At 42.6% G+C, this 16379-nt stretch overlaps 1 long non-coding RNA gene across 2 annotated transcripts; it reads left to right on the top strand.

The window, feature by feature from the left end:
• The first annotated feature begins 575 nt into the window (after positions 1–575).
• Positions 576–2370, top strand: LOC127333807 (uncharacterized). Of its 2 annotated transcripts, XR_011751003.1 has the most exons (4): positions 576–1011; positions 1125–1202; positions 1316–1615; positions 2097–2370. It is a non-coding gene; the product is annotated as an uncharacterized lncRNA (long non-coding RNA). The 2 variants fall into 2 exon arrangements; XR_007871541.2 differs by having other exon boundaries at positions 1316–2370.
• Positions 2371–16379: the final 14009 nt, after the last annotated feature.

Genomic DNA, 16379 nt, shown 5'->3' with positions numbered 1-16379 from the left:
GTGGCGGTCGGCTATGTCTTACCGGCATTTGGACCTGAAGGTGAGCCGGCAACATGGCATGGCAATCCGATTCCAGATGGGTATGCTCGTGTCGGGGTGGATTCAGTTGTCCCGTCGTGGGAGACATTGGAGCTCGAAATCCCTGGAGGTGATGGGGGGCTTACACTCAGAGAGGTGCTGGGAGAAATCATTCTCTGGGAAAAGAAGAACATCAGGCTGCCAGGCTGGGTAGCCCCTAGTACCAGTCGTCCCAGCAGGTCACCATCACCTCCTCCAGGTGACCGCAGGCCACCATCACCTCCTCCTACTGATCACATGTCGCCACCATCACCCCGTGGGTACGACGTCGACCACGACATCGGTAGTCCATCTCCATCTCCAGCGCCGCCGCCTCCGCCCACTAAGACTCAGAATGCACCTAGCCGGAAGCGTTTCAAGAGTCCTGTCCGCAAGATGTCGCCCCTCCCAAAAGTACCAAAGGTTCCTCCACTACAAGAAAATAAGCACGTAAGGACGTTCTACCTATGACACTTTCACATTCGTCTCTAGTTTCAATCCGAATGAGTGCATAAAGACGTTATTTGAGACGTTGTACAAGGCGTCACATGTTTCTGCACATTGTCCATTTTTATTTTTTGAGAAAACCCAACTCCACGTCTGGTAAGCCTAGTCAACTCCATGATTCACGCCAACTCCCAATTCCCACACAAGTACCCAATCAGATATGAGAAGGAAAAAAGCATATGCCGCCGCCGGTTCCCATCCACGCGCGATTGGATCTCTGGCCCGCCCATCTACAGAGACTTTCGACGGCGCCCACCCTGCTGCTCGTCTCTCCCCGTCACCGCCGTCGGCGTCGCCGTCTCTCTTCCCACGGACGCCCAGGTTAGAGGCATCGCTCTTTCTCTTTACGTCGCTCTGCAACCGACCAACTCCGCATCTCCTCCGTGAAGAAACCACTTAATTGTGCAGCCTGTGGTATTTCCAGATCACACAGGGCGTCGTAGAAAGGTTTGATCACCGTTTCTTTCCTTCCATCCTATATACATACATACAAGTTGTTTGGTAATTTCAGTAACATGAAATTTCTATGATTTGGGTTAACTGCTACAATATGGCATCAGGTTTCCGGAAGCTGGGCTATTACACTACTGTTTTTATGAAGTTTTGTTGCTGTCCGAATTTGCAAATGATAGCGCAAGGTATGAAACCTCCACAAGATTCATCCCCTCTCACGAATTCAAAATCTCAGCTAGATGCATTACAGGCTGTTTTATAACCTTTTGATTAAATTTGTTGTCCATCAATTAATTAGATGATGATGAAGTGTACCAATCCTGAGCAAGATTTGTCAATCTCTCATTGATATCAGCTGTTCGATGTAGATGGACATGCTTCACATACTGAATCTCCCATGTTCTATGGTTCTACTTCTACCACACCCTTCTTTATTTTTATAGAACTATAAATGCAACCACTAAATTTTAGATTATGTCTGCATGTTGTTTAGTATTTTCTCATGTAGATCTGCACTGTGCAAACAAGGAGCTGAAATATCAAAGTGAAGAGATGATGCTCATATGTTGCGGATACTGCCTCTGATGATAAAATTCTGGTATTATTTATGTACTACTTTAGTGGTGCTATCTGTGCTAATGCTTCGAGGTTGAGGTCTTGAGGTTGGGAATAACTTAACGTCTATGCAGTTTCATTTTGGTTATGAATCTTCCAAATTATGTTTCTTAGCCAGAGCAGGATATGTTGGTTGCTTGATAGCAGTCTATGGAACCATAAACTTATCTCTATCTAAAACTGATCCGAGGTAGCAAACCACAGTTCTCAGTTCTCATGACTCACGAGTTTGCAGAAAAAGATCACATACATTTTCAACACAGTATTTACTCTTCGTATATATATTGTAAATTTCAACTATGTCTCACATTGTAAATTTCAAGTAGGTCTCACAATGTGAGACTCACGAGTTTCCAGAAAGACATTGTAAATTTCTCTTATTGGTTTTTCTTGTTGAAAATTGAGACTTACTAATGAGGCTTTCTAGTTAATCAATTAATATTTTATTTTACCTTTCTTTGCAGGGTGACCGTTTCCGATGATCTTGAAGCTACACAACAAAAATGCAATGGAACGCTACAGAGTTGTTATGATAGAGCTTGTATACTGTTGTTTACATAGATAGATTCCAACTAGATCGACAAAGTATGTAGGATCTAAGGGATTTTGTCTAGTCGAGTTCTTGTTTTATTTTGTAGGATGTAAGGGATTTTGCCCTGTCGAGGCTCAGCTTTTTGTAATGAGTCCACTGTTTGATTGTAAATACAGTTTGTCCAAGGAAATAAATATATTTTTGTACTTTCAGATTTTTTATGTTCGTAATATAAATTAAAAGAATAGTATTGATTGAAGTTGTAATTACTGGCTATGCCAAATAAAAATAAATAATATTAAAAACGAGAATGTATCACGGTTGTTTAAAACGAAATAAACCGGCTCAACATGACTAGAGACAATGCTTAAGGGCATATACAAAACGTCTATATAATCATAGGGATGCTTTATAAAACGTCTCATCCTTCTGTAAACACGCTACCCATCGCGTCTTTACATATCTTGAGACGGTGCATAAGGAGACGTTTCTAGGACGCTTTACATAGCGACTCTACGGTCGTGTAGAGATGAAATTAAGCGTCTTTAGCATATAAATTTGGTGTCCTTACGTGCTCTTTTTGTTGTAGTGCTCCCCCCGTCCTTACGATCGTACTGAGGAGGAAAATGATGCCATTGTTAAGAAATACAATTATGATTTTTTTCATAAGCCAAAACCTCCAGCGCCAGAGCCATACACAGAGAAGCAAATAGAATATGCCACTAGTTTTCTGAACACACCATCGCAGTATGAGTTACACGAGAAGAAGGATGACTATACACGCACTCTTGCGAAGGTAATTGACCATAAGAAGGATGAAAAGGCTAAGGAGAAGGATGTCAACACCCGGATTTTTAAGTCCAGATGCCTATTATGCCATTCCTCGCAATCCCATGAATATTGTTTTTGCGAGACATAATAGATTGATATCACAACACATCATTCATTACATACCATAATCGTCTTACAAATAAAGGATCACATGATCCAGTCTTATTACAATAATAGAAGTTCTATTGATCAATTACATAACACATAGCGGAAGCGAAATAGCGTAGTAGTAGTCCATCTATTCCACATGCAACTGTTGACGTCAGGAGTGATCCTAGTTATCGTAGACGTCCTGCTGTTCTTCTTCCGGGTTCTGGTACTCGTCTTCCTAGTCTGGCCATTTGAATAGCCAGGGACACAGCCATGAGTACTTTAAAGTACTCGCAAACTAATACTAAGGTAAATACTATCAACTATCGTAAGGGGCTCTAAGCTCTAGTTTCATTTGCATAAAGCCAATTTTATTTCATCAACACTTTAATAATCAAAGCCTCTTCATTTAACTAACTCATGTGGGAACATTAGTGTCATTCCCACAACTCAGTTGTGATTCAAAGTCAAAGTCACCTTTCAATTCAAGTCACAAGTCACCATTCATATTTTTAGAAAAGTTCTGATGACGGAACAGTATGGCCTTTCCAACTGTCCATAACCGCGGACGCGGCTATTCGAATAGGTTTAACTCTGCAGAGGTTGTACACTTGTGCCACAACAATTGCAATAGTTCGTCAGGTAATCGGCCCTGATTTATCGTACGCAGTACGCGAACTACCAATCCTAACCTTTCATTTACATACTCTAGTATAGGCACCTCTCCCCATGAGCTTGGCCTCCCAGTGAAGACACGCGGTCAACCTGGGAACTGCACAGGGCTTGGGCCGGACATTCACCTCATTTCACGTCATTTCACATCATTCCTTTTGTAGAGGCAGCCTCCAGCATAACCCCGATGACGCTTGTTCAGAGGGAACCCATACTAAAATACATAAGTTTCCAGCTAAGCCTTACCAGTATCGGGTATTGTGGGGGTACTTGTAAACTTGGAATGGTATCGCATCCGAACCCAACCATCAGTTTTAGTAAAATTCACCAAGTCATTCACCAGTCATATTCACCTTCAAAAATCTTTCAATAGAATGACTCATCATTCCAAGGTTTTCAAAGTCATTTCAATTCACAAGTTCCCAACTAGAGTAGTCACTTTTAATATTGAGCACTAGCCACTAGTTATGAGGGGTGCTAAGTATCTTGGAGCTTGCTAGGCTAAGTGTGATTCTCTTGTACTACTCTATAATTCAACCAAGTGAATCATAAATCAAAAAGTAACTTTGATAAATAAAATCAAGTAAGGCTTGTAAAGTAAAAACTTGGGATAGGATCATAAAGTAAAATGTAATGGTGCCTTGCTCTTGTAGAGCTTTGCACTTTGCAAGAATATAAACTTGCAACCAAAATAGTTTGCATTAGTCTAGCTTGCATTGGTAATAGCTTGCCTTGATTGGTGATGTGATCAAAGTTTTCTTGCTCTTCCTCTTGGTAGAAGACTTCTTCCTCTTGATAGTCTCCGGTACTAGCGTCTATAAACGAATACGAGGATACAATCACCAAACAACACTTAAGTAGTCTTAATTAGCCTTAATGGCTCACCCAATGGATCTAGCATCATTACTTAACATTTATCCAACAATTATTCTAGGGTTTCCTTAGTTAATATTAGGAAAATAATTTCCTCTCATTGAAAGTTGAAATTAGGGTTTCTCTTTGGTTTGGAGAAATAATTTCCTCTCATTGAATCTTCTTAAGATTTAATCTTCTCAATTAACCAGGGATGATCACTTGTTGACCAAGGTCAACACTTCACACTTATTATTTGAGAAAAATGATTTAAATGAGATTCCTCATCTCATGTGATTTAAATAACTATTGCAAATTAAATACTATTATGGTTTAATTTCTACAAGTGAGCAAGTATGAGCCTAAGTAAATAAAGGTCAACACATTACTTCATATCACTTGAGAAAGGATTTAAATGAGGTGCTACACCTCATAGATTTAAATTCTAAAATTTGGATATAGTTAAGATGGTCTAGTATTGGCTACATAGCCAATATTTTGCTTCTAGCCCATGATCATGTACAGAAACTATATCATATTTTTACATATTAAATTAGGGTTTGTTAAATGTGAATTATTGCAATTGGATTCACTTCAAAATTCAAAATGGTTGATTTTTAAGATTTATTTGAATACTGAAAAGTATTTGTTTTGTTATTTTTGCTATTCAAAAACTACACAAGGTATGGGGTTGAGACCAGTGAGGTTAGTTAGAAAATTTCATAAGCTTTCTATAGCATTTTGAATCACCAGATTTGGATTTGTAGATTTAAAACTATTCAATTTATAGCACTACATCAGTATTGAAAATTTACTGAAACAAAGTATTTGAATTAAAGCTAACTGGGCTTAGGCGGGAAATCTAGTGGGCCGAATTGATTTAAAAACAGGGAAAGTGGCCCAGTAATGGTTCGGTGCTTGGTGGGCTGTCCAGAGGTGGGGCCTACATGTCAGCGACTTGTTTCCTTACCGAAACGGTACGCGATGACGACCGTCGGATCAGAACGCGATCGGACGACTGAGGGCGTTCTTCTTCTCCGGCGAGAGGAGGGCGTGCTGGCGACGGAGGTAGGGGGTCGGAGGGAGTTCCAGGCCACTAGCGATCGAGGGAGAGGGGTGAGGCGACGTTGTCGACGGTGTAGAGGCCCCTGGTACAGCGGCGAGGCTCGGGGCGGCTTCAGTCGTTGCAGATGATCTGCAGGCTCCGGGGGAAACGAGCTGGCGATTGAAGCTTCTCCGGCGAGGTAGTGCGAAATTGGTGGGTGGAGAAGGGGCAAGGATGAGAGGGGAGCAGATGTTGTGAAGAATCGAGGCTCAGGGCTTCTCTATTTATAGCAGATGGAGGGGTGCTGTGGATGCCCGTGGAGGTCGACCGTGGCGCCGTCGTTTGGAGGGGTGAAGGGGCAAGCTAGGGGGCGCGTTGTGTAGGCGAGATCATGGCGAGGACGACGCGCGTGAAGGGGGTAGCCAGGGGAGGACGAGGGCGTGCTGGCGTCGTCGAGCGCTTGCAGTACGGGCGCGACAGGTTTGTGATGATGGCGACGGTGACAAGGCGGTCGCGGGCTAGCGACGTTGTCTAGCCTGCAGAGGGTGGCGAGGCGGTGCTCGACGTAGGGCTAGGCCTTGCAGGGGAGGACGATGTTGTCGGGGCGAGGACGTGCACTGGCGCGTCCAGTGACATGCCAGGGCGCGCTCACCGCGTGCCTGGCAAGTTTTCTGGCGTGTCTGGGCACGCGCGTTCCGGCCAAGTGCTGGTGTCTCTTTGCTTAGGGAAGGTACTAGCATGTTCGGTGGAGTGCAGAGAAGCTAGTTGGCAAGGTGAGATGGGTAGGGGAGGACCAGAGAGAAAGTGAGGAGAGTGGCCGACATGGTACTTGACATGGATGATATTTGATCATGGCATCACTTTAACCAGTGCCAAATGGCTTTGTTTGATGCAGAGGAGGTACAGGAGTGATGATCACATATGATCATGCAAGGTTTAGGCAAAAATCCAGTGGGTATAAGCATGTATGCATAAAGTGAAATGATGCCTGCCAAGTGCTCGATGAAATGGCCGCATGAAGGTTTTATTCAAATTTTGGATTTCTTTTTGGTGGAGCTCAATCATATAATTAAAGGGTTGGAATGGTGGTGGTTGGGTTCAATTTGGAGTGGTTTTGCAAAGTTTCAAATTTGAGGTTGATCTTCACTTTGCTTCACATACACTATTTGTCACATTCATACTGGTCAACCTAGTCAACTCTAGCCATGGTGGTCAACATGAAAGTTACTCACCTTGACCTGGTCTTGGATGACATGGCTTTGGTTGACCGAGTTTGGTTGGAGAAAAGTCAAAGCCAGGGGGGTAAAGTAGTGAACATTTTATAAAATGGCAATATGACCATTATCACATGTAAGTTGATTTTGAGATTTCCTTTGATTTGATTCTTGTTTCTTTGATGCATTTGTGTTTGTTTATCATATATAAGTATTCTACAAGCAATAGATCAAGCAATGGTGGCCTTTGATGAAGATTTGCAAAATTGGCCTTATGTGTATGTGAGTGAAAATGGAATTATCTCACCATTTGATTTCTCTCCATTTGATTTGACTTTCCTTGACTCTAATGTGATTCTTATTAGTTTAGAAACATTTTAAGACCATTGAAACCAATTCAAATGGTCTTGCTCAAAGAATTGCAAAAATGGCCATAACACATAAGAGGTGATGTGTCATATTTCATTATTCTTGTAAATTGTTGATCTTGCTTTACTTGGACATGGGTTAGGGTCAATTTAGTGTTATATTAGGTTGAGAGATGGTATCACATCATTTGGTCAAGGTTTAAAGTCATAGGTCAAAGTTTGGGTATTATGGCTATGTGTCACATATGCCTCTATGCATATGTTGCATTTGATCTTTAGTTTGACTTGACTTGACCCAATTGGGGTTGTTGAGTGTTGAAATGGTATATAGGAGTGATCCCACCATTCACAACATGTCTTAGGGTCAAGATTCTTAATTTCCCATATTTGCTATTTTACTCTCATATGCCTCTATGGCATTTTTAGTTTCTTTTTATTTTCTTTTGTTTCACTTTGGATTTGGTTTGATAAGGGCTAGATAAGGTGTATGATGGTTTTCCCAAACCTCTAAACAAGGTAGAAAGGTTTAGGGTAAAGATTTATAAAAATAGCCATAGGCACATATACCTTTTTCTTATTTAATTTCCTTTTATTTTATTTTAGCTAGGATGGTGAAAAGAGGGGTGAGGTTTTGGGTTTAAGATTATTTCAAACTACTATAACAAGCAAACATGGCAATAGCACAAGAATTAAGCAAGATCACTAAGCATCAAAATTAATTTAATAAAAGTTTTTGTTGGTTCCAAAATTTGGAACTAGGGAAATTCATTTATTTTGTTTTGAAATTTTTGGGATGTTACAAACCCTTCCCCTTAAACAAATATCGTCCCGAGATTTTAAGAAAAGTTAGGTTCCTAAGAGAGATTGAGCATTTTATTAACAGGAAGACATACTTGGCATGGTCTGGGGTGCTTCCTGAGCTTCATTGGCAGTCATGTGGTAGAGGCGACCGTTGTTGTTGTTCTGGTTCCTTCTACCTGCGAAGCGACGCTGTTGCTGAGCAGGTGCTGCGGTATTGGCGGCAATCCTGGCAAGCTTTTTGGGGCACTCATTGGAAAAGTGACCCACAACTCCACATTCACAGCAGTTGACGGTGGACTTGTCTTTGGGAATGATGGGGGTAGCATTGCTTCCAGTCCTTGGGGCAGTATTGGGGTTGTTGTTGTTTCCATTGTTGTTGCTGCTGTTGGGGTGGTTGTTGTTGTTGTGGTTGTTGTTGTTGTTGTTGCCTCCGGGCTTCGGGGGTCCTCCGTTGTTGTTGTGGTTGTTGGGGCGATAATTCTGGGCAGGGGGCTTGTTGTATCGTGGGGTGAATCCTCCAGAGGAGTTATTGCGGTACTTCTGGGTATGGTGGGGTCCATTCTGGTTCATCATTCTGCGCTTGCGGTTCTCATTGGCCTGATGCAGCTTTCCTTCCATCTGTATGGCTGAGTCCACGAGGGCTTCCAAGTCAGCGAACGGAATGTTCACTAACACAGTTTGCATCTCGTCGTGCAGTCCGTTCAGAAATCTTTCCTTTCTCTTCTCATTGGTGTCGGTCTCATCCGGGGCGTACCTTGACAGAGTGAGAAACCTGTCGCGGTATTCCACCACGAACATCCTTCCTTGCTTAAGTTCACGGAACTCGTCTCTCATTTTCTTGATCAGTCCTTGGGGCACATGGTATTTGCTGAATTTCAGCTTGAAGTCTTCCCATGTCATCATCTGTCCCGCATTCATTGCACGGGCACTTGTCCACCAGGCTCTGGCAGGTCCTGACAGGTAGTGGGTGGCGAATAGTACTTTTTCTGCGGCTTCAACTCCCGCAACTTCGAGGTTGTTCTCCATGGTCTGGAGCTAGTCATCAGCATCGAGGGGCTCTTCAGTCTTGTTGAACATTGGAGGGTTGGTGTGCTGAAAGTTCTTCAGCTTCGATCCAGGGTGCTCGTGGTTTCCGTGGCCATTGTTGTTCTGAGCGAGCTGTTGCAGTGCAGCAATGTTGGCTTGGCGTTCAGCTCTCTAGAAGCTTCCTGGTCGGGCAAGCGAGATTTGCAGCAGTTGCATCATCGCGTCGTTGGTGCGATTGGGAGGGGCCATCTGACATTGAGGTAGATGATAAGATAAGAGGGAAATTTCTATGGTTTGTTTGGTTAAAGTTTAAAAAGTTCATAAAATTGAAAACTTGAGTAGTGTTGCGGGGGTAAAAACCAACAACACTTTTTCATTCATATCAAGCATCACATATTACAAAGCTAACACACCGTTGGTTTGAAGAACCATTCATCGCTCTACGATACAAGGGGATCCTGATACAACTCACACATACGAAAGTGCTTTAAATGAAACTACTCTTCAGGGGGGGGGGGATACTTCGTCTTCACGGGTAATGTGCTTGGCGAAAAGCGAGGGCGTTGTCCAACTCCTTGCGGGTCTTGTACAGCATGAAGTCGAGATGTGCTACATAGTGGTTCATCTCCGTGTGCGGGGGCATGGTCATTGGTCTTCCGGTGGGGTCATGTCTTGGGTAGTAGATGAAGCGAGTGTTCTTAATCTTGTTCTCATTTTGTCCACACAGACGAGAAATTGCTTCTTGCATAGCTCTGACTAGTCCTTCCTTCCAAGTGTTTCCCGTTACAGAAAACCATATGGTTTCCCATATTGGGGTTCCAGGCTTCCTTCGTAGATCGGCTGAAACTTCCCACCGAGGTGGTCCTCCGGAGTGATTGTTGAGGGGTGTTCCGAAGAACTCGGGGTGCGGGCGTCCTAGATAGTCCACTAGTTGCTTCAAGTCTTTCTGGAACATCAGGTTTCCCCCGTGGCCAAGCTGATAGAACTCCCATTTGTACTCCATCTGTGAAGAATTATGATGAGTAAGTTAGAGAAGTGTGTCAAAATTTTAGGTAATAGTATAAGAAGAATAGAGCATAACTTTCTTATTTTGAAGAAGATCTCAAGGATAAGAGGGAGAATAAGTTTTTCATAAATAGTCACTTTATTTGTTTTGAAACTAAATTTTTCAGACGTCCATTCTAACTAGGGTCTCCTAAGATCAACAATGGCTCTGATACCAACTTGTCAACACCCGGATTTTTAAGTCCAGATGCCTATTATGCCATTCCTCGCAATCCCAGGAATATTGTTTTTGCGAGACATAATAGATTGATATCACAACACATCATTCATTACATACCATAATCGTCTTACAAATAAAGGATCACATGATCCAGTCTTATTACAATAATAGAAGTTCTATTGATCAATTACATAACACATAGCGGAAGCGAAATAGCGTAGTAGTAGTCCATCTATTCCACAGGCAACTGTTGACGTCAGGAGTGATCCTAGTTGTCGTAGACATCCTGCTGTCCTTCTTCCGGGTTCTGGTACTCGTCTTCCTAGTCTGGCCATTTGAATAGCCAGGGACACAGCCATGAGTACTTTAAAGTACTCGCAAACTAATACTAAGGTAAATACTATCAACTATCGTAAGGGGTTCTAAGCTCTAGTTTCATTTGCATAAAGCCAATTTTATTTCATCAACACTTTAATAATCAAAGCCTCTTCATTTAACTAACTCATGTGGGAACATTAGTGTCATTCCCACAACTCAGTTGTGATTCAAAGTCAAAGTCACCTTTCAATTCAAGTCACAAGTCACCATTCATATTTTTAGAAAAGTTCTGATGACGGAACAGTATGGCCTTTCCATTGTCCATAACCGCATGGACGCGGCTATTCGGAAAATAGGTTGAACTCTGCAGAGGTTGTACACTTGTGCCACAACAATTGCAATAGTTCGTCAGGGGTAACTGGCCCTGATTTATCGTACGCAGTACGCGAACTACCAATCCTAACCTTTCATTTACATACTCTAGTATAGGCACCTCTCCCCATGAGCTTGGCCTCCCAGTGAAGACACGCGGTCAACCTGGGAACTGCACAGGGCTTGGGCCGGACATTCACCTCATTTCACGTCATTTCACATCATTCCTTTTGTAGAGGCAGCCTCCAGCATAACCCCGATGACGCTTGTTCAGAGGGAACCCATACTAAAATACATAAGTTTCCAGCTAAGCCTTACCCAGATTCAGGTATTGTGGGGGTACTTGTAAAATTGGAATGGTATCGCATCCGAACCCAACCATCAGTTTTAGTAAAATTCACCAAGTCATTCACCAGTCATATTCACCTTCAAAAATCTTTCAATAGAATGACTCATCATTCCAAGGTTTTCAAAGTCATTTCAATTCACAAGTTCCCAACTAGAGTAGTCACTTTTAATATTGAGCACTAGCCACTAGTTATGAGGGGTGCTAAGTATCTTGGAGCTTGCTAGGCTAAGTGTGATTCTCTTGTACTACTCTATAATTCAACCAAGTGAATCATAAATCAAAAAGTAACTTTGATAAATAAAATCAAGTAAGGCTTGTAAAGTAAAAACTTGGGATAGGATCATAAAGTAAAATGTAATGGTGCCTTGCTCTTGTAGAGCTTTGCACTTTGCAAGAATATAAACTTGCAACCAAAATAGTTTGCATTAGTCTAGCTTGCATTGGTAATAGCTTGCCTTGATTGGTGATGTGATCAAAGTTTTCTTGCTCTTCCTCTTGGTAGAAGACTTCTTCCTCTTGATAGTCTCCGGTACTAGCGTCTATAAACGAATACGAGGATACAATCACCAAACAACACTTAAGTAGTCTTAATTAGCCTTAATGGCTCACCCAATGGATCTAGCATCATTACTTAACATTTATCCAACAATTATTCTAGGGTTTCCTTAGTTAATATTAGGAAAATAATTTCCTCTCATTGAAAGTTGAAATTAGGGTTTCTCTTTGGTTTGGAGAAATAATTTCCTCTCATTGAATCTTCTTAAGATTTAATCTTCTCAATTAACCAGGGATGATCACTTGTTGACCAAGGTCAACACTTCACACTTATTATTTGAGAAAAATGATTTAAATGAGATTCCTCATCTCATGTGATTTAAATAACTATTGCAAATTAAATACTATTATGGTTTAATTTCTACAAGTGAGCAAGTATGAGCCTAAGTAAATAAAGGTCAACACATTACTTCATATCACTTGAGAAAGGATTTAAATGAGGTGCTACACCTCATAGATTTAAATTCTAAAATTTGGATATAGTTAAGATGGTCTAGTATTGGCTACATAGCCAATATTTTGCTTCTAGCCCATGATCATGTACAGAAACTATATCATATTTTTACATAGTAAATTAGGGTTTGTTAAATGTGAATTATTGCAATTGGATTCACTTCAAAATTCAAAATGGTTGATTTTTAAGATTTATTTGAATACTGAAAAGTATTTGTTTTGTTATTTTTGCTATTCAAAAACTACACAAGGTATGGGGTTGAGACCAGTGAGGTTAGTTAGAAAATTTCATAAGCTTTCTATAGCATTTTGAATCACCAGATTTGGATTTGTAGATTTAAAACTATTCAATTTATAGCACTACATCAGTATTGAAAATTTACTGAAACAAAGTATTTGAATTAAAGCTAACTGGGCTTAGGCGGGAAATCTAGTGGGCCGAATTGATTTAAAAACAGGGAAAGTGGCCCAGTAATGGTTCGGTGCTTGGTGGGCTGTCCAGAGGTGGGGCCTACATGTCAGCGACTTGTTTCCTTACCGAAACGGTACGCGATGACGACCGTCGGATCAGAACGCGATCGGACGACTGAGGGTGTTCTTCTTCTCCGGCGAGAGGAGGGCGTGCTGGCGACGGAGGTAGGGGGTCGGAGGGAGTTCCAGGCCACCAGCGATCGAGGGAGAGGGGTGAGGCGACGTTGTCGACGGTGTAGAGGCCCCTGGTACAGCGGCGAGGCTCGGGGCGGCTTCAGTCGTTGCAGATGATCTGCAGGCTCCGGGGGAAACGAGCTGGCGATTGAAGCTTCTCCGGCGAGGTAGTGCAAAATTGGTGGGTGGAGAAGGGGCAAGGATGAGAGGGGAGCAGATGTTGTGAAGAATCGAGGCTCAGGGCTTCTCTATTTATAGCAGATGGAGGGGTGCTGTGGATGCCCGTGGAGGTCGACCATGGCGCCGTCGTTTGGAGGGGTGAAGGGGCAAGCTAGGGGGCGCGTTGTGTAGGCGAGATCATGGCGAGGACGACGCGCGTGAAGGGGGTAGCCAGGGGAGGACGAGGGCGTGCTGGCGTCGTCGAGCGCTTGCAGTACGGGCGCGACAGGTTTGTGATGATGGCGACGGTGACAAGGCGGTCGCGGGCTAGCGACGTTGTCTAGCCTGCAGAGGGTGGCGAGGCGGTGCTCGACGTAGGGCTAGGCCTTGCAGGGGAGGACGATGTTGTCGGGGCGAGGACGTGCACTGGCGCGTCCAGTGACATGCCAGGGCGCGCTCACCGCGTGCCTGGCAAGTTTTCTGGCGTGTCTGGGCACGCGCGTTCCGGCCAAGTGCTGGTGTCTCTTTGCTTAGGGAAGGTACTAGCATGTTCGGTGGAGTGCAGAGAAGCTAGTTGGCAAGGTGAGATGGGTAGGGGAGGACCAGAGAGAAAGTGAGGAGAGTGGCCGACATGGTACTTGACATGGATGATATTTGATCATGGCATCACTTTAACCAGTGCCAAATGGCTTTGTTTGATGCAGAGGAGGTACAGGAGTGATGATCACATATGATCATGCAAGGTTTAGGCAAAAATCCAGTGGGTATAAGCATGTATGCATAAAGTGAAATGATGCCTGCCAAGTGCTCGATGAAATGGCCGCATGAAGGTTTTATTCAAATTTTGGATTTCTTTTTGGTGGAGCTCAATCATATAATTAAAGGGTTGGAATGGTGGTGGTTGGGTTCAATTTGGAGTGGTTTTGCAAAGTTTCAAATTTGAGGTTGATCTTCACTTTGCTTCACATACACTATTTGTCACATTCATACTGGTCAACCTAGTCAACTCTAGCCATGGTGGTCAACATGAAAGTTACTCACCTTGACCTGGTCTTGGATGACATGGCTTTGGTTGACCGAGTTTGGTTGGAGAAAAGTCAAAGCCAGGGGGGTAAAGTAGTGAACATTTTATAAAATGGCAATATGACCATTATCACATGTAAGTTGATTTTGAGATTTCCTTTGATTTGATTCTTGTTTCTTTGATGCATTTGTGTTTGTTTATCATATATAAGTATTCTACAAGCAATAGATCAAGCAATGGTGGCCTTTGATGAAGATTTGCAAAATTGGCCTTATGTGTATGTGAGTGAAAATGGAATTATCTCACCATTTGATTTCTCTCCATTTGATTTGACTTTCCTTGACTCTAATGTGATTCTTATTAGTTTAGAAACATTTTAAGACCATTGAAACCAATTCAAATGGTCTTGCTCAAAGAATTGCAAAAATGGCCATAACACATAAGAGGTGATGTGTCATATTTCATTATTCTTGTAAATTGTTGATCTTGCTTTACTTGGACATGGGTTAGGGTCAATTTAGTGTTATATTAGGTTGAGAGATGGTATCACATCATTTGGTCAAGGTTTAAAGTCATAGGTCAAAGTTTGGGTATTATGGCTATGTGTCACATATGCCTCTATGCATATGTTGCATTTGATCTTTAGTTTGACTTGACTTGACCCAATTGGGGTTGTTGAGTGTTGAAATGGTATATAGGAGTGATCCCACCATTCACAACATGTCTTAGGGTCAAGATTCTTAATTTCCCATATTTGCTATTTTACTCTCATATGCCTCTATGGCATTTTTAGTTTCTTTTTATTTTCTTTTGTTTCACTTTGGATTTGGTTTGATAAGGGCTAGATAAGGTGTATGATGGTTTTCCCAAACCTCTAAACAAGGTAGAAAGGTTTAGGGTAAAGATTTATAAAAATAGCCATAGGCACATATACCTTTTTCTTATTTAATTTCCTTTTATTTTATTTTAGCTAGGATGGTGAAAAGAGGGGTGAGGTTTTGGGTTTAAGATTATTTCAAACTACTATAACAAGCAAACATGGCAATAGCACAAGAATTAAGCAAGATCACTAAGCATCAAAATTAATTTAATAAAAGTTTTTGTTGGTTCCAAAATTTGGAACTAGGGAAATTCATTTATTTTGTTTTGAAATTTTTGGGATGTTACAAACCCTTCCCCTTAAACAAATATCGTCCCGAGATTTTAAGAAAAGTTAGGTTCCTAAGAGAGATTGAGCATTTTATTAACAGGAAGACATACTTGGCATGGTCTGGGGTGCTTCCTGAGCTTCATTGGCAGTCATGTGGTAGAGGTGACCGTTGTTGTTGTTCTGGTTCCTTCTACCTGCGAAGCGACGCTGTTGCTGAGCAGGTGCTGCGGTATTGGCGGCAATCCTGGCAAGCTTTTTGGGGCACTCATTGGAAAAGTGACCCACAACTCCACATTCACAGCAGTTGACGGTGGACTTGTCTTTGGGAATGATGGGGGTAGCATTGCTTCCAGTCCTTGGGGCAGTATTGGGGTTGTTGTTGTTTCCATTGTTGTTGCTGCTGTTGGGGTGGTTGTTGTTGTTGTGGTTGTTGTTGTTGTTGTTGCCTCCGGGCTTCGGGGGTCCTCCGTTGTTGTTGTGGTTGTTGGGGCGATAATTCTGGGCAGGGGGCTTGTTGTATCGTGGGGTGAATCCTCCAGAGGAGTTATTGCGGTACTTCTGGGTATGGTGGGGTCCATTCTGGTTCATCATTCTGCGCTTGCGGTTCTCATTGGCCTGATGCAGCTTTCCTTCCATCTGTATGGCTGAGTCCACGAGGGCTTCCAAGTCAGCGAACGGAATGTTCACTAACACAGTTTGCATCTCGTCGTGCAGTCCGTTCAGAAATCTTTCCTTTCTCTTCTCATTGGTGTCGGTCTCATCCGGGGCGTACCTTGACAGAGTGAGAAACCTGTCGCGGTATTCCACCACGAACATCCTTCCTTGCTTAAGTTCACGGAACTCGTCTCTCATTTTCTTGATCAGTCCTTGGGGCACATGGTATTTGCTGAATTTCAGCTTGAAGTCTTCCCATGTCATCATCTGTCCCGCATTCATTGCACGGGCACTTGTCCACCAGGCTCTGGCAGGTCCTGACAGGTAGTGGGTGGCGAATAGTACTTTTTCTGCGGCTTCAACTCCCGCAACTTCGAGGTTGTTCTCCATGGTCTGGAGCTAGTCATCAGCA

This window comes from Lolium perenne, chromosome 2, assembly GCF_019359855.2.
Source record: "Lolium perenne isolate Kyuss_39 chromosome 2, Kyuss_2.0, whole genome shotgun sequence".
In the NCBI taxonomy this organism is placed as follows: Eukaryota; Viridiplantae; Streptophyta; class Magnoliopsida; order Poales; family Poaceae; genus Lolium; species Lolium perenne.
Note: the sequence above shows the minus strand (reverse complement) of the source record. Positions and strands in the feature narration are given on the sequence as shown.